The following is a 25377-nucleotide window of genomic DNA, read 5'->3' on the forward strand; positions in this document are numbered from 1 at the left end:
CAAAGCTCTTGCTTCTTTTCAGTGAAAATAAGCCAACCTCACATTGCAATAAACATTCTATATTTTCCAGTTTGGATGCTGGATGCAGGTTGTCACCCAGAAACCGTCTCCAAAACAGTTGACTGTTGTAGTGTAAATATAAATTGTTTTCCCGCCATCTTTGCCTTACAGTGGCCTTTTGTGCATTTGGCAACTGCTTTGTCATCGATTATGTTAATAAAAATGAGAATATATATGTATGTATATATATATATATATATATATATATATAAGGCGAAGGTAGTTCCCTTGGGTGGGCTTTCATCTCTGAATGATGGCTGCCGAAATCCCGGAAGAGTTTCTCATGGGTAGACACGGGCCTACCGGATCAAGAATGGGAGGGTGAGACAGACCTCCAGCTGCTTTGTTCATAACACTGAGGTTCTCTTCCTCTTGTCTCTGTGCTGGGTGTTCACAGTCCGTCCTACTTGACCTGAGTTTGTGTTTTAAGGGTTGTTTTGTTTTGTGATCTGAGAATGATGGTGAAGGGAACTAATAGGACTATGATTGGTTACTCCAATAAGTTCTTACCAGCGTAAATTCCTGCAATCAACACCGCGCCTACCCAATGCCTTGACAGTGTCCTCAACCCAAACGTCATCCTGAGACTAAGGATGGCCTACAGGATGTGCAGGTGATCTTTCAGCTTCACAGGAATGTGCAATTTATGAATGTAAAATTCCATCAATCCAAGTTCTGGATTTTGTGTCCTTAAAGTGTTGATTGTGTGCGTGCCAAACAACTGTGATTGAGGCCACTAATGGAAATCTTACATTTTATAGAAACTGATGACAGCGTATTTCGAAAATGAATGTGCTTCATCTAAGTAGGAGTGTGGTAATAATTTGAATTGCCCCATTTGCTCAGCTTAAAAGATGGAGTATTCTAAATGGATAAAGAGACTGCTCAATTTGCCTCAATATTTAGTTGAATGCCTTAAAGGCTTTAGATTACTACCTCTCTTTCAGGTCCATAAGCCTACGACTATCCCTTTTATGTTTAAAGTATTTTATTCAGCGTGACACATCCAGACACCTATACAGCAGTATAAGATCGGCAAATGAAAAGGAGCGGAAGTCCGGCATGACACAACATTTGGTACCAACGTCCCCCGCCACCCCAACGTCCCAATGCCCCACCCAACTCCCCCCCCACCCACCCCACCCACAGTCCAGTGCGCTACTAGCCTACAGCCCATCTCCCAAAGCTATAGATAATTGGGGAGGAGGCTCCCATCCCTCTCACTGATCTGGCGCTAGCGGGCTCGTAAGCCGCAGGAGGCGAAGGTACCTCGGGCAGGTGAGCTCCCGGAACTCTGTGAGCAGCAGAGAGTGGAATGGTTGCCACAGCTCATTAAATTGCGTTACATCCCCAGCCACCACCAAAGACAATTTCTCCATACCCAGCACGTGCCAAAGTCTGTGGAGCCAGCCCGTTATCGTGGGTACTGTGTCAGTACGCCAGTATATCAAGATATTCTGAACGGCAGAGCCTCTTCTGGACTTAAGGGGATACATTAGATCGTTTGGGAGTCCTAGCAGGGTATATGCCGGGAAGCGCGGGAGCTCTATGCCGAAATGAGAATCGATTTCATCCAGCACTTCCTTCCAGTAGCCAGTTAAGAGAGGACAGTCCCAGAGAATGTGCGTGAGTGTACCCCGTTGTCCGCACCCCCGCCAGCATGTGTCTGTCTTACTATGGTCGAACTCATGGATCCGCTCAGGCGTATAATACCAGTAAGTGGACACATTAGTAAAAGTATCAGTGAGGCCCATATGATATGCTGAGTGGCGCGCCCTATAAGATATGTGGTCCCAGTCCTTGGGGCTCAGTGTCCTCCCAAGCTCCCGTTCCCATCGAACCCTCCCTGGATTGTGGAAGTGTGTGGAAGATAGTTGCAAAAACTTATACAGGTCCGAGATTAACTTTGAGTCCGATGTGCGGGTCAACAGCCATCTCTCACACGGTGAGAGCCTCCTATCCGCCACATCCCTCACCTGTGGCTGGAGGGCCCAATGCCGAACCTGCATATAACGGTGTCTCTCCGTTTCGGGGAGTGAGAATTCCAGCTGAAATTGTGTGAATGGGATGACACCCTCGGGGCCATACAGGTGACATAATGCTCTGCATCCTGCCTGCCGCCAATGGGTGAAGGCTCCCCTCTCCATCCCAGGGGTGAAGGCAGGATTATCCACTAGCGGCGAAAGCGGCGAAGGAAATGTGGTGAGGTAATATCTAAGGGAGGTCGCATCCCAGACCCGCAAAGGTACCCTAGTAATGAAAGAGGCGTAGAGATTCTTAGGCCGGTGGGACAGGTGCAGGAACGGTATCTCCTGCAGAGGCCGCCCCGCCACCGCTTGGTCCTGGAAAAGCCAATGCTTATCCGACTCCCACCTGCACCGTTCGACCAAGTACCGCAATTGCGTCGCCTGAAAGTATTTACGGAAGTCGGGGATACCTAGGCCTCCAGCGTCAGGAGACAAATGGGAGAGGGCCCTGCGTAACCTGGGCTTTTTCCCCTGCCAAATGAAACGGGCTACGTCCGACTGCAGCTGCTGTATCCACCCCTTCGGCGGCAGCAGCGGCAGGGCCCTGAATAAGTAGAGCACTTGTGGCAAAATCGTCATCTTGACGGCAGCAATCCTACACAACCAGGCAAGAGTGCCGCGATTCCAGCGACCTAGCTCGTCCTTGATCTTGGCACCCAAGGCCAAGTAGTTGGCTGAGACCATGGCTGGCAACGTAGGGGCAATCTGAATCCCTAAATATGGTATCGCCTCCGAGGACCAAAGTAACGGGAACCTGTTCTGCAAATATGCCTTAGTATCAGGCGCCAGGGAGATATCCAAAGCCACCGACTTCCCCATATTTACTTTAAAGCCCGAGACCGTGCCGAACGCTGCCAGCTCTTCCATACAGGCCGGAAGTGATGTCCGGGGTGTAGCCAATGTGAAGATGACATCATCAGCGTAGAGACTGACCGCATGGGTAAATCCCCCCATCCGTATCCCCTCCACCGCCGGCCGTGTCCGCACCCTTTGAGTGAGCGGCTCCATGTAGAGAGCAAAGAGCAAGGGCGAAAGTGGACAGCCCTGCCTGGTGCCTCTCTCGATGGGGAAGGCCGCGGAGGTGTGGCCGTTAACCCGGACCACCGCGGAGGGCTCCTTATAGCAGTTGAGTATCATCGTGCGAAACCGTTCTCCAATACCCGCCTTCACCAGCACTTGTTCCAAGAAGGGCCAATGCACGCGATCAAACGCCTTTTCTGCTTCAACCGCGAGCATCATTCTCTCACCCGGAATCCGGGAGGCCTTTTCCAGCAGGTGTACCACCCGTTTTGTATTATCCACCGTCTGCCGCCCCGGAACGAAACCCGCCTGATCCGGGTCGACAAGGCCGGGTAGATGGAGCGCCAGGCGGCGTGCCAAAATCCCAGTATAGAGTTTCAGGTCGACATTCAGAAGAGATATCGGCCTATAAGATCCACAGTGTTTAGGATCTTTCCCCGGTTTGGGGATGACCATGACAGAAGCCCGCAGGAGGTCAGGCGAGATGGCTCCAGGCTCCGCGAAAGAGTTGAAGAGGCGAGTGAGGATTGGGGCTAACGACCCGCAGAACGTCTTATAGAAGAGGGCCGAGTAGCCATCGGGACCTGGAGCTTTGCCGTGCTTAAGTCTGGCAATGGCTGTCACTACTTCCTCTATGCTAATGGCCCTGTCCAGATGGTCCGCCTGTAGGGGGTCCAAGGAGGGCAGAGTGACTGAGTCCAGGTAGGAGGTCATAGCCGGTACATCCGGCGGGTCACCCGCGTAGAGGTTTCCGTAGAACCCTCGGAACGCGGCCGAGATGCAGGCATCGTCTGTTACTGCACCGCCCGTGGGGTCAGAGAGTTCTTTCACCAACTGGCTCTGCCTAGTGGCCCGGAGTCTATTGGCCAAAAGTTTGCCACAGCGATCCCCCCCAGTATAAAAAGCGTGGCGCAGTCGGAGGGCCGCATATTCCGCCCGATCCACATCTAAGGCGGCAAGAAGTTTCCTTGCTTCTTTAAGCTGCCGCCAAATACTCGGAGCCCCAGTTCTGCGGTGGATCAACTCCAGTTCCCGGACTCTGTCAGTAAGCTCATCCCTCTTTATCTTGCGCTCCCTATTTTCGGCTGCGGGGATTGACAAGAACTCTCCCCGGAGGACCGCCTTCAAAGCCGCCCACTGGGTGGCTCTGGTGGTGTCTGCGTTATCATTGTGTGCCAAATAATCACTAAGTATCTGCTCAATACGGTCCGTCACCGTTTTCCTGTGAAGCAGAGTATCCCGGAGGCGCCAGACCCTCGCCGAGCCGGCAGACGGTGGCACGCAAAAGGAAGCCGCAACAGGGGCGTGATCTGACAAGGAAATAACCCCTATGTCCACGGCAGACGCCAGGGCCTGCACCGGTGAGGTGACCAGGAGGTGATCAAGCCTCGCGTACGTCTTGTGCGCGTGGGAGTAGTAGGAGTAATCCCTGTCTACGGGGTGCGTATGACGCCAGAGGTCCTGGAAGTCCACCTCCGCAAGTCTGGCCTTACAACCAGCCGAGAATTCCCCGACCTGCGGGGAGCGCTGCTCCGACCTGTCAACAACCGAATCAAAGACCATGTTAAGGTCGCCCCCGAGGATAACATGCCTATCCGGCGAGGCCGAAATCTCTTCCACCGCAGACTGCAAGAACCGCTCCTGTTTATCATTGGGACTATAAAGGGAGCTTATCGTGAATGTAATGCCCCCCACCCGAAACCTATGTGCCAACATCCTCCCCTTAATTTCTGCAAATTTGTGGATGTGCTCCCCCCTGAAATGTCGAGCCACTAGGATCGCCACCCCGGCCGTCTTGGTAGTACCGGAAGAGAAGAACTGCGTCGGAAATTTACAAGAGCGTAGCCTATGTGTGTCCTGTGGTAACAGGTGGGTTTCCTGAAGGAGGCATATGTCCGCTTGGGCGTTTTCTAACAGGGAAAGCACCGCTCGCCGCTTAACGGGATTGTTCAGATCCCTGACATTCAAGGTCACGATCTTAAAGGTATGAGGAGGCATAGTAGGATATGTGTGGAAAGGCGCAAGTGTCCTGCGTGGCGATCATAGTAGTCGGGCACCCTCCCCCCAACTCAAGCCGCAAGTCAGTCTCCCAAAAACAGTATACAAAGCCTCTCCCCCCTGCGTGGCGCAGCCTAGCACCAACCGCCAGCCCCAATGTGACCAGGTCTTCCATCATACACCCGCCAACCCCACACTCCACCTCCCCATGCGCCCCCCCATCGTCACCGAGCAAAACAAGGTGGAAAAACTCAGGCAAAACAACCAACCCCAGCACAGCGCACTGGACAACTCCTTCCCCCCCACCCAACTCCCACGACCCCTCCCGGTACCCCAACACCCCAAAACAACCCCTTCCAACCCCAAAACACTGTCCCCGTCCCCCCAAAAAAGGAGTCAAGGAAACCATTGTCCAAGGCCAGCCCGAAAAGGCAAGTCTATGGGAAAGTCTCGAAAGTGGACGTCCAGCCACTACACCCCCCCAGCTCCCCCCCCCACCCCCCCAGGCCCCCAAACCTGTAGCTCAGAAAAGAAGAAGCGATGTCGATCTCCCCCCGGAGAAGTCCTAGGCGGTCAAAGCAACCTCTCTTGTCGCCGTTTCTCTAGCGACCTCACGCACGGCATTATCCATGTCAGCCCGGATAGTAGGCGAGTCCGGTCGCACTGATGAAGTCGAAGACCTGCGGCCAGGGACCGACTGCCAGTCCTCCCTGGTAATCCGGCGACGGCGTGGAGTGGGGGCATCTTCTTCAGTCGCCGTGATGCCCAATACAGTACAGGTGTCCTGAAGGGAGCGCAGCTGATGCAGTATTCCGTTCCAGCGGAAGATAATACGAAAAGGGTGGCCCCAAGAATATTGAATGTCATGCTCCCGCAAGAAGTCAGTCACAATTTTAAAGGACTTGCGTTTCTGTAGGGTGACCACTGAGAGATCCTGAAAGAGGGCTACCCTATGGCCTCTGCACTCCAAGGAGAGGGCTTAGTGCGAGCCACCCTTAGAATCCGTTCCTTCAGGGGAAAGTCCGGCAGGTAGGCCAGGAGATCGGGGGGAGGCGCCGGGGCTCTGCGTCGTGGGCCCACTCTGTGTGCCCTATCGATCCTGAGAGTAAAGTCTGTCGGCTCACCCAGGACTTCCCGGAACAGATCCTGCAGGTAGGAGGCCGCATCTTCCCCCTCGTCTCCGAGCGGGACGCCCCGGACCCTGATGTTGTTCCTCCGGGAACGGTTTTCAAGGTCCTCCACATGGGATTGTAGATCAATCTGCTGGTCCCGGAGCCTGACCACCTCCTGCTGGAGCTGGGTGAGCTCCTCGTCCCGGGCATGTCCCGCTTCTTCCACAGATGAGACCCTCTCTCCTAGGCCATCAACCTCTCTCCGGGCCTCCCGCACCTCCCCCACCACTTCCTGCTTGAGAGTCTGGAAGTCCTCTCGTAGGGAGCTAAAAAGCGACTCAAGGAATGACCTGGTAACTGGCGGCTCCCCTCCGTTCGCCCCCTGTGAACTGCTAGCCCGACTCGGGGAGGGTTGTCCGCGGTCTTGCCGTGCAGTGCTCCTGTTCAACATTTCCGGTAGGGTGCGATCCTCCTTCCTGTTCCCCTTGTGGCCGGCCATCTTGGGCGTCGAATGGAAGTGCGCAACACCCACCAGCGACAGTAGCATACACTACACCGCCTAGCTACCCGCTAGGTGACCGCCCCAGCTGGGTAGGCCGTCTGTCCGCTCCTGTGGTGCAGTCCAACACCCGTTCTCCACCTCCTCGTGCTCCTCGAGCGTCAGCTCCTGCCTGCTCCACCGCAGTGCTAGGCTGGTGGGGCGTAGCATCCAGACCAAATGGCGTCCACAGTCCGTAGCACGAGCGGACCCCAACTCGCTCACAACCAGGGAGCCAACAAGTTACCGCTGCCACCGCGGTCAGCCGCTTCAATGGCTTCTGAGACCCCACCAGGCCCGAGTTGCACCACCTGGCACACCCCACCTCCTGTTTGGCGTCAACGGGTGGGACGGCAGGGCCCCCCGAGGTCCTCGGCACCGCACCAGTCCCACCCACGGCCGTAAGGCGACCGTTCTTCTTGGCGGGCCCCAACGTCTCGCCGCCTCGTTCGCTTTCGCTCAGCGCCCCAATCAGCGACTCCTCTCCAGGCCGCGCCGGCAGCCTCCGCGCGGCGCCTCAGGCTCGAGTATACGCGCAGGGCGGACCCAACGGCACTTCCGGTCGGGCCGCAGCCTTCGAAGGTCGCGGCTCGGCTTCCACAGTCCGCCAACGATGCCTTCTGGCGCACCGATGTTCCTCCCAGCAAGGTCCGCTAGTTCTCCACTGCACCCGCCGTCGCCGGCCAGCGACGATGGGGGGAGATCAGCAGTGAATAAGGTGCTCAGGGGCCTGGGCAGGAGGAGCTCGCCGAGGTCGCATCCTCCTACACCGCCATTTTGGCCACGCCCCGACTATCCCTTTTAACGTGAAAAATAAATATTTTGCACACATTGTCACAATGGTAAGTGGGTTTGCAGCAGTGGCGCCCCCTCCATAGATTACTGCCACCCCCCCCAGATGCCAGTTCCTCATAAGGTGAAATATACTCTGGTAATTAAATGAATTTATTACCATTTTATTTTTCCCTTTCCCCAGCTTGAGCTGTGTTTGGGGGCGGGGCCACTGTTGCTGGCTGGCAGCAGGGGAGTGGCGCTCACTCCACCAGTTTACAGTGCACATGTCACTTTGGCCAGCTGTCTTGCGATGGCCAGCCTGACATGTGCAGTGTAAACCTCTCCACTCATCTGTCTAAGACAGCTAGGTGGAGAGCAAGCACAGGCCCCCAGCGCCTACGAGAGTGGCGGGACAGCCCCCTTCAGCTAATCCTGGTGCTGTTCTCATGCTGTCAACATTATCAGCTGCATAAGAGCAGCGTTCAGATTGGTGTGGCGAAGTGCTGCAGCCTGCAGACCAGACCAGTGCAGAGGGACTGAAGCGGGAGGTTGGGAGGCGGGCCAGCACACATAGTAGGTGAGCACATTTTTATTTTATGATTCTTAACCAGGCGCGGTGCGTCCATTGGGGCGTGGGGGCGTAGCCCCCCCGCCCGCGCCTCGCGCCTGCAGCTCTCCCTCCTCTCCTCTGTGAATGTCAGGCTCTCCCTCCTCTGTGAATGTCAGTCAGCATGACGTCGGACCGTGGGCGGTCCGGCGTCATGTTGACTGACATCATTGTCAGACGCCTTTAGGAAAGGCAGCACAAGTGCGCATGAGTGGGCATGGAGCTTAATTTTTACTCCGTGCCCAGTCATGCGTACTTGTGTTTTTGCTGCCTTGCGCATGCCCATTAGGAGCCCCTCGGTCTCCTAATAGGCAGGCGGCGGGCGAGGAGTAGGCGGTGCCGTCAGCCAATCCTGGCGCTGCTGCAACGCCAGGATTGGCAGAGGGCTGGGTTGCAGGCAGTCACTGTTGCGTCACGTGGACGTGGTGTTCCGGACCGTTTGAAGGAGCAGAGAGGCGCCAACGCGGGCCAGGAGAAGACGAGGCGGTCACCGGTCAGGTAAGTGTTTTTAAATTTATTTTAGGGTGGTTTCCTGACTGTGACCCGGGCCGTCGCTGCCTTTGGCCGCGGCGCCGGCCCCCGTATTATTTATTGATGTGAAGTGAATCAAGTGATTTAGTTGGGTGGGATCTTAATTCCCTGCCTGGGTGCGTTTTCTTGTAATTACCCTGCCGAGTTTCCTGTCCCTGTTCGGGTGGGTTCTCGAGCTTTCACTGACACTGTCTGTTGGTTCTCCAGTCACTGCGTGCGTGTGGTCCAGTGCTCCCCACTCCTTGCTGGTTTCTCGTGCTATCATTGGCTTTGTGCGGTATTTGGCGCTTCAGTTTTTGGTTGAGAGGGTTCCATCACTGGGATTGAAAGTTTTGTGTTTTACTGACTGGGTAGGCTGTCCTGTCGCTGGACAGCTGGCGTCTCATGATCTCTGTCTGCACTTCTTCTGTTGGTGGTATGCGGAGGGGGGGACTCTATGCTGTTTCTGGTTGTGTTTTGTTGTCACTTGAAGAACATCCATGAGCCTAGTCTACTCCATTAGCGTAGTGTCTTACAAGTTAACGGCCTGCATTGTTTGTGGTGTTAATTAATCAATGCAAGTCCAGTGTGTCTCAACAGTGTTTAAGTTTTTTAAGAGACAGCGCCTTTTTGTATGCAACGGCTTGCTGTCCCATTCCCAGGTAAAAAAACAATGTTTACATAAATAAAGCGATTTGGTGTATATTATCCGCATTCCTGATTTCATTACTTTCCCTTCCTTACAGCAAGAGACGTAGATATCAAACGTGCAGCAAGGTCAGTGGCACCACAACCCCGGAATCAGAGGGGCCCATTGCATCCCCAAATTATAGCTGTTTTTTATTAACACATGTTGATTGGGGGTGCGGGGTGGTCCGTTCATATATTAGGGCCCTTCTCTGAGGTTACCACATTGCCTCAGGCTTACAAGAAAATAGAAAGATCTGCCGACTGTGCTTGATTTTGAAAGGCCGGGAAGGCCGGGGAAATGACGGTCATGATGTCCACCTAGGCCAGTTTCCCACTGCTCCGGACAGGCATGGTTGTCTGTCACCGCGGCCCCTGTTGTACACAGAGCCTTCCAATTGGCTATAAGGATCCCAACCTGCCAGCTCTTAAATTTGATCCCAGGAAGGTTTAACCCTAGTCCTCAGGCCACTGAGGCCAGCAAGTGTTTCCAGGCACTCTGGTTTAGATGGTGTACTGTGGCTCACTTTCTCAATCATATTTAGGAATGAGCACCGATTTTATTCTGCAATTAAGATTTTGCTAAATCTTTAATTTTCGAAGTGCAGTGTGTGCATGTGGTGTTTGTGTGTTTGCATGTGTGTGTGTAAGAGAGAGAGAGTGTGGAGAGAGAAACATTATACTTTTTCAGTGATATGTATGCTCCATCACGGTAGGGGTTCTGGTGACAAAGTACACAAAGACAGCTTTTTGTATTTGTTATACTGCATGTTTATTTCAGGTTCTATTAGCTTTAATAACGTACGTGTCTTCCGCAGAATAATGTTTATTGAAAACAGTATGTGAAACACTGGACAGTGCGGTTCGGTTGCAATAAGTAACAATACCAACATGTTCAGTTATGTTAGTCACAAGGTGGATTTTTTCTGAATACTTTGAGACACCCATCTGTAGAAGATGGAGCATTTCTGGCAGGCCTTTGTCACTAAGCAATTGAAATGTTGTTCTTATGGGGCAGTAAAACCACGGAAGACAGGATGCCTTGTCTGATGGCGTCATTGTGCAGGTCAGGTGCAGCACTTTGTTCAGCCACTCATTGGTATTAACATTGACGAGGTGAAAGTGGACATTTGCAAATTAGTCAAGGGGGGCTTCTGTGACCTCAAATTTGCTTGAAAATGCACCATTTGTCCACTCCTTTTTCAAAAAAATTTCTTCGGAGGTAGCTCCCCCCAATATCCCCCGCAGGTTATTTGTGCTAGCTCGCTAAGCTCGCTCGCCACAGCGCAGTATGACAATTATTTTACGCCCTACCACTTTCAAATGTCACCAGCCGCCAATGTTCTTAACCCACTGATGCACTGTAAGGCTCGCACAGCCTGCAGCCTCAACGCCAGAGTTATCAGTTGTGGTTCGTTATAAAGTCTGTTTATAACGAGCCATGACTGACAGTTTTGGTGTTGACCAGTCACTGCTGGTCAGTGGTTGCCCCACCAAATATTTAGGTTGCCATCCACCGCTGCTTTGCTGTAGATGGAAAATATTTAGAAATGAAAGAATTGATAAACATCTCAACATAAAACATACTTTGTATGCAGTAACTATTGCTGACAATTGGGTTTATGCCGGATGTGCATTTTACAGATATCACAAACTAGTAAGAGATGAGATATTCTATGTATTGGCTTAGAGCGCATAATATCTCTTTGTATAAAAATGCATAAACATTTCTCCTTGATTAAAAACCTAGCTTCTGGATAAATTATCCATTAAGTCAGTATATATGTTTCAGATATTTTAATATGATCAGATTAAACAGGCAACATTCCATACCGCTGTCTGAAGGTAAAAATCTATAAAAGCCAAATAAAATGTTCTAGAATAATACTTCTCTTCCTGCTGTTGAAAACAAGCCAGGGCATCGTTCCTGCTTAATGACAAAAAAGACAGTTATTAATCCCAAGAACCCATGGGATATCTCAGACATAGATAATGTTTAAGAAGTGTTGACTCTGTACATTTCAGAAACATTTAGCATATCTTGAAATCCCTAGTGCTAGCGCTAGTGTGAATTAAATGATTTCCAGGAATGAAATCTTGCTTCATAGTGATATTAGAGCAAACATAAATAAATGGACTTTTGGATATAGCACATTTATTGCAATTGTTAGGTATTGGCATGTATTGAACTCGGCAAAAATGCTAATCCTTAATACTTTCAAGAGCAAGAAAAATGGCACGCTATTAATTCTGGATCATGTTTTTTATTCAGAACTATCGCACTCAGTGGCAGCCACGTATAATCAAACATTCTCATGCGCAAGTTGCAAGGTGGACGTAAAACAGTTCTGGTATTAATGCATTTATACAAAACACAAATCAAGAACCAGATTGTGTATCTAAATTGTGACCCTTTGCTGTATTGTTTGGACCAGGGGTATACTGTATTTAACATGAATTCATGGCAATATATCAGTATTCAACGTCTGCAGCCTTTGATAGGGGAGTTGCCAAGTATGCTTTTGCCCTCATTAGTGCTCGCCTTGCCCAACTAGTTATCACCAGGCCCCTCAAGTGGGGCATGGCCTGGTGCACGAGATGTGAGGTGGCTTGCCACAAAACTCGTCTGCTGTTACCTTGTTCCTGCCTTAATCTGCAAGCTCAGTGAGGTTCAACAGGTCATAAATGAATTGTGGGCGAGTAATTAATTATGATTTTGTGGATCCCAAAAATTTGGATTCTGAAATATATATATATCTATATATATATATATATCGGTGCCGTGCCGTGCCGTGCGCGAGCTCAATTCTGATTGGTGGTTACATGACTGTAAACATTCGAATCGGTCGAAATCAGAAAGTGTCGGCCGCCATTTTCTGTCTCTCGCTCTGAAAAACCAAGGTGGATAACGTGAAAAGGGGGCAACGAAGAGAGTTGCAGACCCCCTAGCGTTTGTCAGGGGGTCCACGAAGGACCAAAAAGTACGAAAAATAAATGTAATAATTTTTTTTAAAAATCGCGGAGTGCGCGTACGGTAAGCTTACCGTACGCGTACGGTAAAAAAAAAATAAAAAGAATTAAGAATCACATTTAATATATAAATGTAAGGACCCCCAAGGGAGAAAAAAACAATTGATATTTTTTTTAAAATGGCGAGGCATGCACGGCACGAATTGCGCGAAGCGCACCGTGCGCGCAGGGTGTGTGCACGGTGAAAAACCAGAAAAAAAAATTAAAAATAAATACATAACTTAGCATTTAAAAAACCGTACAAATTCACTGAAAAAACCATAGGTTTCACACACGTTATAGTTAGGAATTAGCATTTAAAAAAACCTTGCAAATTCACTTAAAAAACCATAGGTTTCACACAAGTTATAGTTAGCTGTACATTTCACTCGTAAAAAACCAATGAAATTCCACGTTATAGTTAGATCAGGTAACTATAACTTGCGCGACCGCAATCCACAATGTGTCATTTCAGATGTCATCATTGATGTCATGAGTGATGTCACTGACCATGTCATGAGTGATGTAATATGTGACGTCATCAGCAGTTTATTGTGGGCGCACAAGTTATAGTTACCTGATCTAACTATAACGTGGAATTTCATTGGTTTTTTACGAGTGAAATGTACAGCTAACTATAACTTGTGTGAAACCAATGGTTTTTTAAGTGAATATATATATATATATTCACTGAAAAAGGGGAATAGTTCCGCATTGTAGAGTATAGTAACGAAACAAATCTTACACAACTGCAGCCTGAAATAAATGCAAGGAGTTACTTACCGATGGTGTTGGCGTTCTGAAAAGGGCAACCTTCTCTGTGTGTATATATATATATATATATATATTTTTTTTTTTTCAAAAAAAGGTTGCCCACAGATGAAGACGCACTCAGTGCAGGTTGAAATTCCGCAAAGCAGAATCCTTTTTATTAGGCGAACCGGCATCAGCAGCAGGGTAATTTTCACCAGCCCTACGCGTTTCGGAGATCCCTTCCCCTTGATCACGGGCATGAAATGGCCATTAGAGACTTGTTGTGTTCCTGCTTCCGCCTATATATATATATATATATATATATATATATATATATATATATATGTTTCTTGGCCGTTAGCAAACGTTACTTTCGGGGGCTTTGATGACTGGGTTTTTCCTATGATTAAAATGGTTCCATTGGAAAAAAAACAAAAAAATTGTGCAATTGTTCATAGGCACTAACTTCCACCAATGTAGATTTGTGCTATTTGTACTAATGTGCATTGTAAGATAACCAGTGTTATAAATTGCCATGTGGGTTTCAAAGTAGTATGCCTAGAAAGTTGCAACTGGTGCTGTTTTCTACATGTAGGCCTGGGAATGTTTGGGAATTTAAAATAAGTGCAAAAGCCTGTACTAATGGGAGAGGAAATCTTCAAAGGTACTTTTCTCCTCCCCCATATCACCCCCTTTAGCAGCTACAGGGGGTGGAACTCGACAGTCAAAGGTTCATAATTAACGTGAAAGGGTGGGTGTGAGTGAGCAAAAGGTTGGATGGAACGATGGATGAATGGATGGATGAGAGAAAGGGTAAATGGTAAATGGGTGGATGGATGAGTGGAATGATGGATAGATGGTGGAAGAATGGATGGATGAGCGAAAGGGTGGATGGCTGAGTGAAAGGCTGGATGGATGAAAGGGAGGATGGATGGATGGAGTGAAATGGATGGATCGATAGAATGAATGGGTGGATGGATGGATTAGTGAAAGGATGGATGGATTGATGATTTGATTGTTTGTAGATGGATAGATGGATCGGTTTGAATATGGATGGGCGGAGGGATGGACGAACGGAATGGGGAAAGACTGAATGATGGAAAAAAAAAGAATGGTGACAATGTAAAGCTAAAATAGTGGATCTCAGCAGGGGGATGTAAGGCTGAAAGGACGAATGGATAGATGCTTGTTTGGAAGAGACAAGAGAGCTCTTCTGAAGAGGGTTGCAATGACTTGATTTGCTTGCTTGGTGCCACAAGAATTCTGGTTCAATGTGGGGGGGGGGTATTTTAATTTTCTGGCTGCTCCCTTGTGTTTTACAATAACCTCATACTTTTACTGCAACTGATGTGTGGATCTTGTGAAGCAGCATGATGTATGCACTTTGAGATACAATATGCTTCATATTCATGCCTGTCTGACAGCTGGAAAACCTCATTTTTCTTTTTCTATTTTTTTTCCTCTGGTCTCCACCAGCTTGATCCTCTGCATTTAGCATGATTTGGGTTTAGTTGATCATTCATACATTTCAAAGCGACGTTTACACAAATGAAGAGCGTGCGTGGCGCTTGCTATTTCACTTTCTGTGACGCTTTTGTGAGAAGGGAAGGAACATAAAGAATGCTAAATGGTACAGACGCCCCATCACAGTGCCGGATGCATCATATTATCCAAGAGCGTTCAGGTTGATACTTTCTTCAACTGTATGTTGTCAGAAAACTGTACTTCCCTAGTCACATTTATTTTATTCTGACAGAAAGGAGTTAATATGCAAGGAAGCAAATCTTCATTAAAGCTTCAAGGTAAATTAGGCGGGAGGGTTAGAAGGTATGATTATGCAGAAACGACTCCCGTAACGTATGAAAAAGGAGCAAATGCACGCAACAAACTTCATGATTTTGAAACATGAGCCAGAGTGGCCGTGATGGCAGTCTTTGACACCTGTCCTCCAAAAAATCAAACCTCGAAACATCTCATCAAAAAATACAACCATCATCCTTCAAAGGCTACTCCAATGATCCTCACCCACGTACACAAGGCACTCCACAACACTGGACCAGCGTACCTCAACAGCCAACTCAGCCTCTACACCCCTACCCGCCAGCTCCGCTCCGCAGGCCACACCCTCGCCGCCGTCCCCCGAAACTGAAGAGTGACTGCCGGTGGCAGATCATTCTCCCACCTCGCCGCCAAGATATGGAACACCCTCCCCATCCGCCTGCGTCAGACCGAAGACCTTCTGACCTACAGAAGACTCCTCAAAACCTGGCTCTTCGAACAGTAGCAGCTTCTCCCCCCCCCTAGCGCCTTGAGACCCTCACGGGTATGTAGTGCGCTTTACAAATGCAATGATTGATTGATTGATTGATTGATTGATTGACCTAAGAATAAATCTAAATTGTGCATAAAAGCCAATGCACTATTAGTGACTTATAGGAATTAGGTAGCAGTTCTGCTCTTTTTATTTTCTAAGCCTTGATCCATGATCTCCAACTAAGCCCATTTCCATCTGACTTGTAGGACATAAATATGAGACCATATATAAACTCCCTCAGCGCAGTGGTAACTTAAAGTTGTAATTTCTTTGAGCCCAAAAAGGCCGGGCTCGACATCCAGTGCCCCCGGGGGGGAGTTCAGGAAAGCCCCACAGTGAAGTGATGGGACCCTGCATCCAATGGCACAGTGAAGAGGAGGAGCAGCAAGTCCGGGTCCAGTCGTGCCTTCTGAAAGAAGATCAGAGCAGGCCAGACTCTGCTGTCAAAGGCTACAGAGAGAGATGCATAATACCCAAGAAGGAGGAGCTGATTCTGGATCCAGTACAAGACAAAAGAGTGAATCTGTCCGAATGTAAAGTTAGGATTATGGCAGTGGAGTAAGGAGATCAGGGCACTGGACTTCAGCCTTTTTAACACTGATCAGAGAGAATCAATTAAGAGCAGCAGTGAGGTGAAAAGACAAGTTGGGGTGTCCACTGCCAACTAGAAAAGCATGTTATGCAGTTACAGGTGGACAACTAGGCATGTGGTATAAATATGATGCACAGTACCACTCTGTGCTGCATAGTGTGTACCATGCTCAGACTAGGACAGTGCACTGTATCACAGGAAATGTGCTTTTCCCAGTGCATGTACAAACCCGCACCTGCATGGGAAATAGCACAATAGTGAAAGACACGCCAGCTGTTTAAAGCCTCCAGTCTGCTTTTCACTGTGCAGATGGCAATCAGGCCTGTGTTTCTAAGTGTGGAACAGATCCCTCCGCAAGTGGGTGCTATGGGTGACTTCACACACCAGCGGGAAGATGCCTGGGAGGGGTCCCTGAGACCTCTCTTTTTCTCCTGTTTAAGAGGTGCCCTGAGGGAGCGCACTGACTCTGCACCACATAGTCCACTGCCTCTATGTGGCACACAGTCAGTACGCCTCCTGGCAGCTTCTTCGGCACTATACCTGTGCCTCTAATATGGCAGGCGCACAAAGGCAAAGGATTCCCTCATTTGCATGTAGCCACAACTCCATGAAAATGAGGCTACACCCCCTTGAGTGCGCAAACTGCATTACAGAAGGGGCGGCACAAGCCTCTGCGGCCCATTGTGTAATAACAAAATGGCCTGGAGTTGCAAAAAGCAGACACAAATGCCTCCCCCTTGGCGTGCACAAGCACACAATGCACCCACTTTCCCAGTCATCTGTGAAAGGTGTCTGATTATTTTGCCAGGTATCTACGCAGAGAAGAGGCTCCAATGCGCATGCTGCTCCATGCGTAGGACACTTGGTGCCTGGCCCTTTATAGGTGTGAGGTTTTTTCCCTATGCTATGAAATCTAGATTTGCCTAATGTCAGGATACTTTTGCAGGACTTTCATAAATTCACTATTTTTTAGTCACTTTGCAGCATCAATTTAAAGTGGGTGGTTCAGGCTGCCTCTGGTTGGGGCAGATGGTAAAGATGAAGTTTGACATGACTGCTCACAGGGTTTCTACAGACATGTCCTGAGCTGATGTTGCACTCTCCGCTTTATTTAGCCACTCCCCCACGAACCTAGAAATTAAAATTAGGCTTCAGTGAACAAATGAGGATTAAGCGCACAGCAAAAGGTGACACACTAAAAATGTTTTAAATACATTAATTGTAAAAGTACACGTTACTTAAATGTTTAGGAATATTGTGCTAATAGAAAAATCATTTTCAACAAGCAACACTTAAAAAGGAACATCTTACACAGAGCTAAGCAAAAATGTGTGAGTTAATGCTATTACATGGGTAAAACAGAAAGTCAAAGTATACTAAACGTGTTAAAACATACACTTACATTCATCTCATCCAATGTATCATTTCTAAAGTTTTGTTTTTTTACTATCACTCAGAAAGTAAAAGCATATTTAAGAAGGGAGTGGTAACTGTGAACCGGAAAGCAGAAATCTCAAATCCTCCCAGTCCTGCAAAGGACAAATGCGTAAACAATCTTGTGTAAAGCGGTAGGCCAACGCATGAAAAATACATGATTTTCATTGGAGCAGAAAATCTAATCAATTCAAACCCACTATCTAAAGATAGACACATGAAACACCAACTGCCAAGCTTTTTTTCCAAAGGCTATTCGTTTATTCATGGTGTTTTGTATATCAGCATAAATCCGAAACGTAATTTAGTGATTAAAATACCACACAGGCCCACACAGTCCCCATTATGGAAAGGTTGTGCTCACTTGCTCTCTCGAAGTGCCTGCATGGCAGGGAAAAAGAGCAAAACGTACTTGCTTTTTTCTGAAAAGTTAACTACATGAGTACACACGTCTGAAACACGCCAGATACAAGATTTCTACATCAGTATGTCAGTCAGACAAATACTCTTCATTCCGTGTTTCATAACCATAAAAGAGAACATTGAACATGTAAATAGATAATAAATAGATGCTATGTATATTCCTTAAACAAGTCACAATAAAATTGAAAAGATTAAAAAAGAGAAAATGCCAACGAACAAGCATTAATAGGTTTTACTGGAGGCATCTCAAGTGGCCATTGTATATTACCACCGAAATTCAAGTTAGTCTCAAAAAAATCCAATTAATAAAGACAGTATACAATATGAAAATGTAATTAATACCACCAAAAATAACCAGTGGAAACTAAACATCATATTGGATGAATGAAACATGTTAATAACACACGAAATTAAGATCAAAGTGCGTTGTGCAGGCCCAAAATGCAGACTTCATGATCATACGATGTGAAAAAAATTCATTTACCTACTAAATTCCGTAATCGGACTGCTGAAGAAGTAAATTTATATACCATTTGGCAAATGTATTCAGTTTACAAGAGCTGAAGGTGATACAGGGCCGGCCGACATATCCTACTATACAAGACCCTTAATAATGGAATGATAAAATCTCCCCGCGGTGTGGAGTGTAACTGGCAGAAAAATAGAAAATGCAACATGCTCTGAGGGGACTTGGACTCACAAGGACATAAATCAAGCTCAGAATCACTGTATGCTTTATGAGGATAAGAAACCAACAGATGTGCAGTACTGAACCTAAATCTAATAAGATAAAACATTTTAGAGGGACAGAAATAAAACAAAAGATAAGGCTCTAAATGTTCAGTGCTAACAAGAGGCAAATATTCCTCTCCTCTCTTCTTTCCCGACTCCATGCCCTCCCTGTTCATCTTTAACATAGATAAAAGATCCCTCTTCAGCTGATATGGTGGGACTTTTGCAGTATGTTGCGGCTTACGAAAACAGCCCACTCGCCCTACTAATTCAAACTGATTTTTAACATAACTGAGCCATGGCATTTCCTGCATATGATCTACACTCATACAATCCAGTATTTTTGCACAATTAAGTACAGACTCAACTTTTGCCCATAATGAATGCCACAACATGATTGGTGCAATTTTTATACGATGAGTTAGAGGGGTCAAACCTAGTTCCATGTGGTGTAATATAATCGGCAAACTAATAGGAACTGCTAGTAAACGTCTAAAAAAAGAGTTTTCTACAGCCTGCAGGCGAGATGAGTTACAAAGAGTCCAAACTCCTGCCCGATACAAAATGACAGAGCACGAGCTTGCTTTATAGATGTCAATTAATTAATCAATTGGTCTAGATGCCAATTTCCTCACAAACCTGAATATTGCCTCCAAGTTTCGATCAAAACACCCTATCCTAGTATCAAAAAAACAATTCAATTTTCTTCTCTGATCAAAATGAACACCTAAATAGGAGATGGTTGGGACATAAAGTAGCTTGTTGTTGTTGCTAAAACAAGACTTTAAAAGTGGAGGGGTGTTCCCGACCACCATAGCATAAGACTTGTCCGCATTGGTCTTTAAACCAAGGTCACACAAAAAATCCTTAAGTCTAATTAAAAGCATTTGCAGGCCAACACCAGTTCTGTACATCAACTCACAATCATCAGCATACAGCAGGGCTGGAAGATTTCTAGTACCTACTTCTCAGAACATTGACCTGCCACTCGCTAAGGTGACTCTCCAAATCATTAACGTATAAACAGAATAGAAAATGGGCCAACACACACCCTTGACGAACTCCACAATTCATTTTAATTGGTACGGTAAGTTCGCCATCTGCTCCATATCTGACCCTCCCGGTCATATCTTGATGCATCTGCGCTAAAAAATAGACCAAGGATATATCTTTACTCATATCTAGCATTTTTCTCCACAATTTCCCTCTGTCCACCCAATTAAATGCAGATGTTAAATCCATAAAACCGAAATAAAAAAGGAACCGTTCTTTGCTAGTGTATGCTTGCTTATGAGCAGAAGGAGATTAAAGCACTGCTCAACGGTGCCCAAATCTCTCCTAAAACGGTATGGGATATCAAAAAAGTCCCTCGTTTGGCTCCCCAAGATTCTAAACGATCCAGTATGACCCTGCCCAATTATTTACATTTGCAATCATTTCTACATCAGTATAATTGGTGACATGACCACGGCATTTTAAAGTGCATATGTGGGTGCAACTTAAATCACAGTATGATGCAGTGGCGACTTTTGGGCACAGGCGTAAGGCTTCGCCCCCTTTTGTTTTTCTCCCAGGGCACTAGTGAAACTAAATTCATATTTCAAGCTAAAAATACAGGATTGCAGTTGCAGTGCTTCTTTGAAAAAAACACACTCACTCGATCTCGCTGGCTGACCTGAGGCTGCTGCACTCTCCCCAATCAAACTAGTCCTGTGCAGGTTGGCGCATGCCCAAAATCATCCTGCAAAGCCAAAACTCTTCACCAGGCTGGCGATCTCACAGCCCTGAGGCCTGTGAGGTCTTCAGCACGGCAAAGTCATAGCCTCAGGACTGATCTCCACCCCCTTCTGGTGTGGGGGTAAAGGCAACCCTCAGCGCTTCAGGCTGAAACCTTGTATCACCATTGCTTCAAATCAATTAAGGAGTGGAGACCATGTCACCCCACCCTTTCCCAACGCGGGGTGGTGGGGTGTGTGCGTGTGTGTGTGTTTTAGTTTACAAATATGGGTTTATCCCATGGGGGAAAGGCCACGTCTCTAACTTTACCCCATTGCATTCTGGTTCACAGTTCCTATACACTCTTTTTATACCTCAGCTGTTGGGCTTTATGAGATTCTGGAGATCTCTTGACAGTCTGGGAGGTGTGTAAAGCCTCTGACCCAGAATGCAGTCAGTCGTTTGAGCCCATTAGGGTTTCAGTGATATCGGCTGTATTCCCCACAAACTGTGCCATCTAGACGGTGAGCTGGGTGGGCACAGGCCGTCCATCAAGTATCCACCTGTTGCATGAGTGACTCTTTCCCAATACCACAGGCATTTTAGTGCCACTGAACTATGAGAATTTTTTTCTGACAGTCATAATGCGCTTCATAGTTTGTTTATATGATTAATTTGTTGCTGGCTTAGATATGATGGCACTTAGAAGTGTAAGCGCTACTGGAGAAGTATCATTATTTATAGTGATTTTCTTTCTTATTTAGGTTGTGAATGGCAGTGTTCCCACAGCCCTTGTATTTCTGTTGTTTTATGGTACTTACTTACAATCCCATATAACGTCAAGTATATCATAAACGTACAACAAAAGCAATATGTTTGAACCTCTCACACCTAACATAAGACAAGTAGACACCTATTTGTGCACCACAAAGCAAGAGAAACCTAGAGGTGGGTGAGCCAATAAATTAGCAGGGAGAACGAGCCAATGGTCTGGCTTTGCTCCAAGACCCTTCAAAAGCCAAGCCATGAACACATTTAGTAGGTTAGCCATGCACCAAACTTCTTGTAAAAGTATGCTAAACTCTCTTCAAATTCAAAAATGTGTATTTCTTTCATATCACCTTAATACCTCAGATAATTTCACCGCATTAAAAAAAATCCATCAAACGTTTTAGCTTAAAAAAATTAACCTAAAAATATTATTGCCCCCATGCCATGACAACAATGGAACTAGTAAAAATGTGGCAAGCCATTTTTCATGTGAACCCATATGCACCTTGATTATTAATATAGTCAGAGCAACAATATAGTTAATTAAAACAAACATTAGAGATTTTTGTAAAGCACATATACTGAACTCACATAAACAAAGAATAGAAAACGACTTGCAACGGCTGAAGAGTGACAGCTCTACTTTGATCCAGGCATGGTGCAAGCAGGTGGCATCACACAAAAATGTCCATGCTCACACACATTGGCATACACCTTCACCTGGGTGTTAATTTCCATTCTATGATTGTACAAAAACCTAAGAAAACTACTGTTGGGAAATGAATCCTTTAACCCCTTTTAAAAATAATAAAATGCACGGTGGAATCTCCCGCTACCTCACCATGCTGTGCCCCCTATGCTTATGTTCCCCAACACTCCCTGCAGCTCCAACCCTTTCAAACGTCACCACCTGCCACTGGTATAATGGTCCCACATACGGGCTCTAAGGCCAAGTTTCTTCCCCATCTATTCTAACAAGGTACAATCCAGGCACAAGAGAAGCCACAAGTAGATTAGTCCGACCACTGCTTGTCTTCCTTCCCCCTGTAAGGATTGTATAAGCCTTGCATGAAAGCTGATAAACCGTTTTCCATTTCCGCATGTTACTAATGGTAGAAATGGAATATTATTTCAGATAGCAAAATCCTGCCCTCTGAGACTCGCCTCCAGAAGTCACGTTCACGGAGGATTGTGGCCTGCTATACTCTGCATTTTACTAGGCCTCTAACCATGTGGCTGCTGGAAGCCAATATATGACTCTCAAATCTCAATCCTAAAGCCAACATATGACTCTCAATCCTATAGCCAACATATGACTCTCAATTGTATAGCCAACATAGCCAACATATGACTCTCAATCGTATAGCCAACATATGATTCTCAATCGTATAGACAACATATGACTCTCAATCATGTAGCCAACATATTACTTTCAATCGTGTAGCCAACATATGACTCTCAGTCAACACATGACTCTAAATCATGTAGCCAATCGTGTAGCCAACATATGACTCTCAATCGTATAGCCAACATATGACTCTCAATCGTATAGCCAACACATGACTCTCAATCGTGTAGCCAACACATGACTCTCAATCGTATAGCCAACATATGAATCTCACCCGTGTAGTCAACACATGACTCTCAAACGTGTAGCCAACACATGACTCTCAATCGTGTAGCCAACATATGACTCTCAATCGTGTAGCCAACATATGACTCTCAATCGTATAGCCAACATATGACTCTCAATCGTATAGACAACATATGACTCTCAATCATGTAGCCAACATATGACTCTCAATCGTGTAGCCAACATATGACTCTCAATTGTATAGCCAACATATGACTCTCAATCGTATAGCCAATATATGACTCTCAATTGTGTAGCCAACATATGACTCTCAATCGTATAGCCAATATATGACTCTCAATCGTATAGACAATGACTCTCAATCGTGTAGCCAACATATGACTCTCAATCGTATAGCCAACATATGACTCTCAATCGTATAGCCAACACATGACTCTCAATCGTGTAGCCAACATATGACTCTCACCCGTGTAGCCAACACATGACTCTCAAATGTGTAGCCAACGCATGACTCTCAATCGTGTAGCCAACATATGACTCTCAATCGTGTAGCCAACATATGACTCTCAATCGTATAGCCAACATATGACTCTCAATCGTATAGCCAACATATGACTCTCAATCGTGTAGCCAACATATGACTCTCAATTGTATAGCCAACATATAACTCTAAATCGTGTAGCCAACATATGACTCTCAATCGTATAGCCAATACATGACTGTCAATTGTGTAGCCAACATATGACTCTCAATCGTATAGCCAACATATGACTCTCAATCGTATAGACAATATGACTCTCAATCATGTAGCCAACATATGACTCTCAATCGTATAGCCAATATATGACTCTCAATCGTATTGCCAATATATGACTCTCAATAGTGTGGCCAATATTTTGATACACAAGGAGCATTGGCCACTTTGGTACCTGTGCGCACAGCACATCCCGCCCTAAACACTGCAGTCCCGTATGTAAATACAAGACCTCCAGCTCGAGCTTGTCTACTCACAAATCTGTGACGTATGTTCAAGAATTGCACCTGACCGTGAAGTTTCCAGTTCCTGCTTTAATGCAAAATGATATATAAGTTAATCCTGTTATCATTTACTGAGAACGAGAGGCAGACATAGAAAATATGGTTATTTATTAAGCAGTTTCGCATCACCCTGTTGGTTCGTGCCCGTTCAGACATCTCTAACTAGTTGAGTGGAGGAAATTAGTGCCGAAACAATTGTTTCATGTGTTTATGTAAGTGGAATAGTGTCTGCTCATTATTGGTTCGGCTGGTCCTGGGCAGTCATCCAGTGTAGGCGTTTCAGGCTTCTAGCCTGAATAATTCCACCTGTTGGCGTGGGATAGCAGATGAATGTGTGTCACACAGAGTGGCTAATAAGAAATATTCCTTCCAATGAAGGCTTGTGACTATTGCTGATGAAGAGGTCACAACAGTGGGGCCCCATTCCCATTTCAAATGTATCATCATTTTATTTTTCAAAATCCAGTGTTTTCGCATAAAATATAAATGTAGAGATGGAAATCCCTTTCAACTAAATCATATCTTCGCATCTATTGAAAGCTAAAAGTAGTTTACTGTTAAGTATATGAAATATGTGATAAAAAAATAATTAAATCAATCAAACAATAGATTAAAAGTGCAAGGGCGCTCTAGGAGGCGTTAATTTCATTCACAATAACTAAAAAGCATGATTGTATCAGGCAACCAATGCTAGTGAGCTCAATTGGCCCTACTATGATGGGAAATATGTTCGCTTTAATAATTCACAAGCTTGCTTACAGCATTTTTAATACAAAGTTACGTTTAATCCATGCTATGAATTTATTTATGATTAAAAGGCTTATTAAGAGCTTTGACCAACAATATGTGGAATACTGTAAGTATTAAGTGCAGTTAAGGGATAGCAGTTGTACGTACAGTTCTGTCCGAGTAAAAACAGCCAGCAGGGCTGTATTTTATCCTTCCCCAAATGAGTGCATATGCAGGGGAGAGCTTTTACTTTTACATCAGATTTTCACGGCACAGTTTTGACGGTCATTAGCACTTTTCTTACATAAGAAGAAACTACAGACGGTCTTAATATAAATATCAACGCTCTGTCGCAGTTAAACGTGAACTCAACATGTTGCTTGCTTCAAAGGCGCAGAGCCTCCCACAGACAGGAGTATGACAGCCTGTCGTTTCCGCATCCGGGAGAAGGCCGCTCGTATTTACTTTGAGCGATCTCCTTCATACATATTTATTAAACGAGATCTCTCTATGCCATGCTCATACTCAGCGGAGCATAATGATGCTCTCAAAGGCTTTCTAAATAGTTTTCTTGCTTCGTTTCATGTTTCGTTTTCGGCTCATTAATAACAGCTGCGTATACCTTCTCAAAAGAGTATTTGATTTAAAGCCGAGGAGCAGCCGACCCCTGTCTCCTGGAGTCACACATGTTCAGGGACAGACGTTAAAAGTAACAATATTAAAGGCAAATGGGGAAAAAGAGTACGTGCAATGATGACGCACCAAGCATATTGCTGAGCTGATCAAAACATGCTGGGATCTCTCCTTGATGTGGCACCTTCTAGAGCGCCCATGTGTCCTGATTCCATTCGAGAGGGGCTCTTTCAGTCAGGGGTAGTATTATGCAAATGCGCAGGCGCACAGAGCACAACTCGGCGTCTAAGTGCTTGCACTGTCGAA

The 25377-nt window shown here is 46.3% G+C and overlaps 1 protein-coding gene across 2 annotated transcripts in view; it reads left to right on the forward strand.

The window, feature by feature from the left end:
* Positions 1–25377, forward strand: part of SEMA5A (semaphorin 5A) — a 1729347-nt gene that overhangs the window by 500096 nt on the left and 1203874 nt on the right. The gene's annotated exons all lie outside the window — the stretch shown is intronic.

Source organism: Triturus cristatus, chromosome 5_1 (genome assembly GCF_964204655.1).
Source record: "Triturus cristatus chromosome 5_1, aTriCri1.1, whole genome shotgun sequence".
Taxonomy (NCBI): domain Eukaryota; kingdom Metazoa; phylum Chordata; class Amphibia; order Caudata; family Salamandridae; genus Triturus; species Triturus cristatus.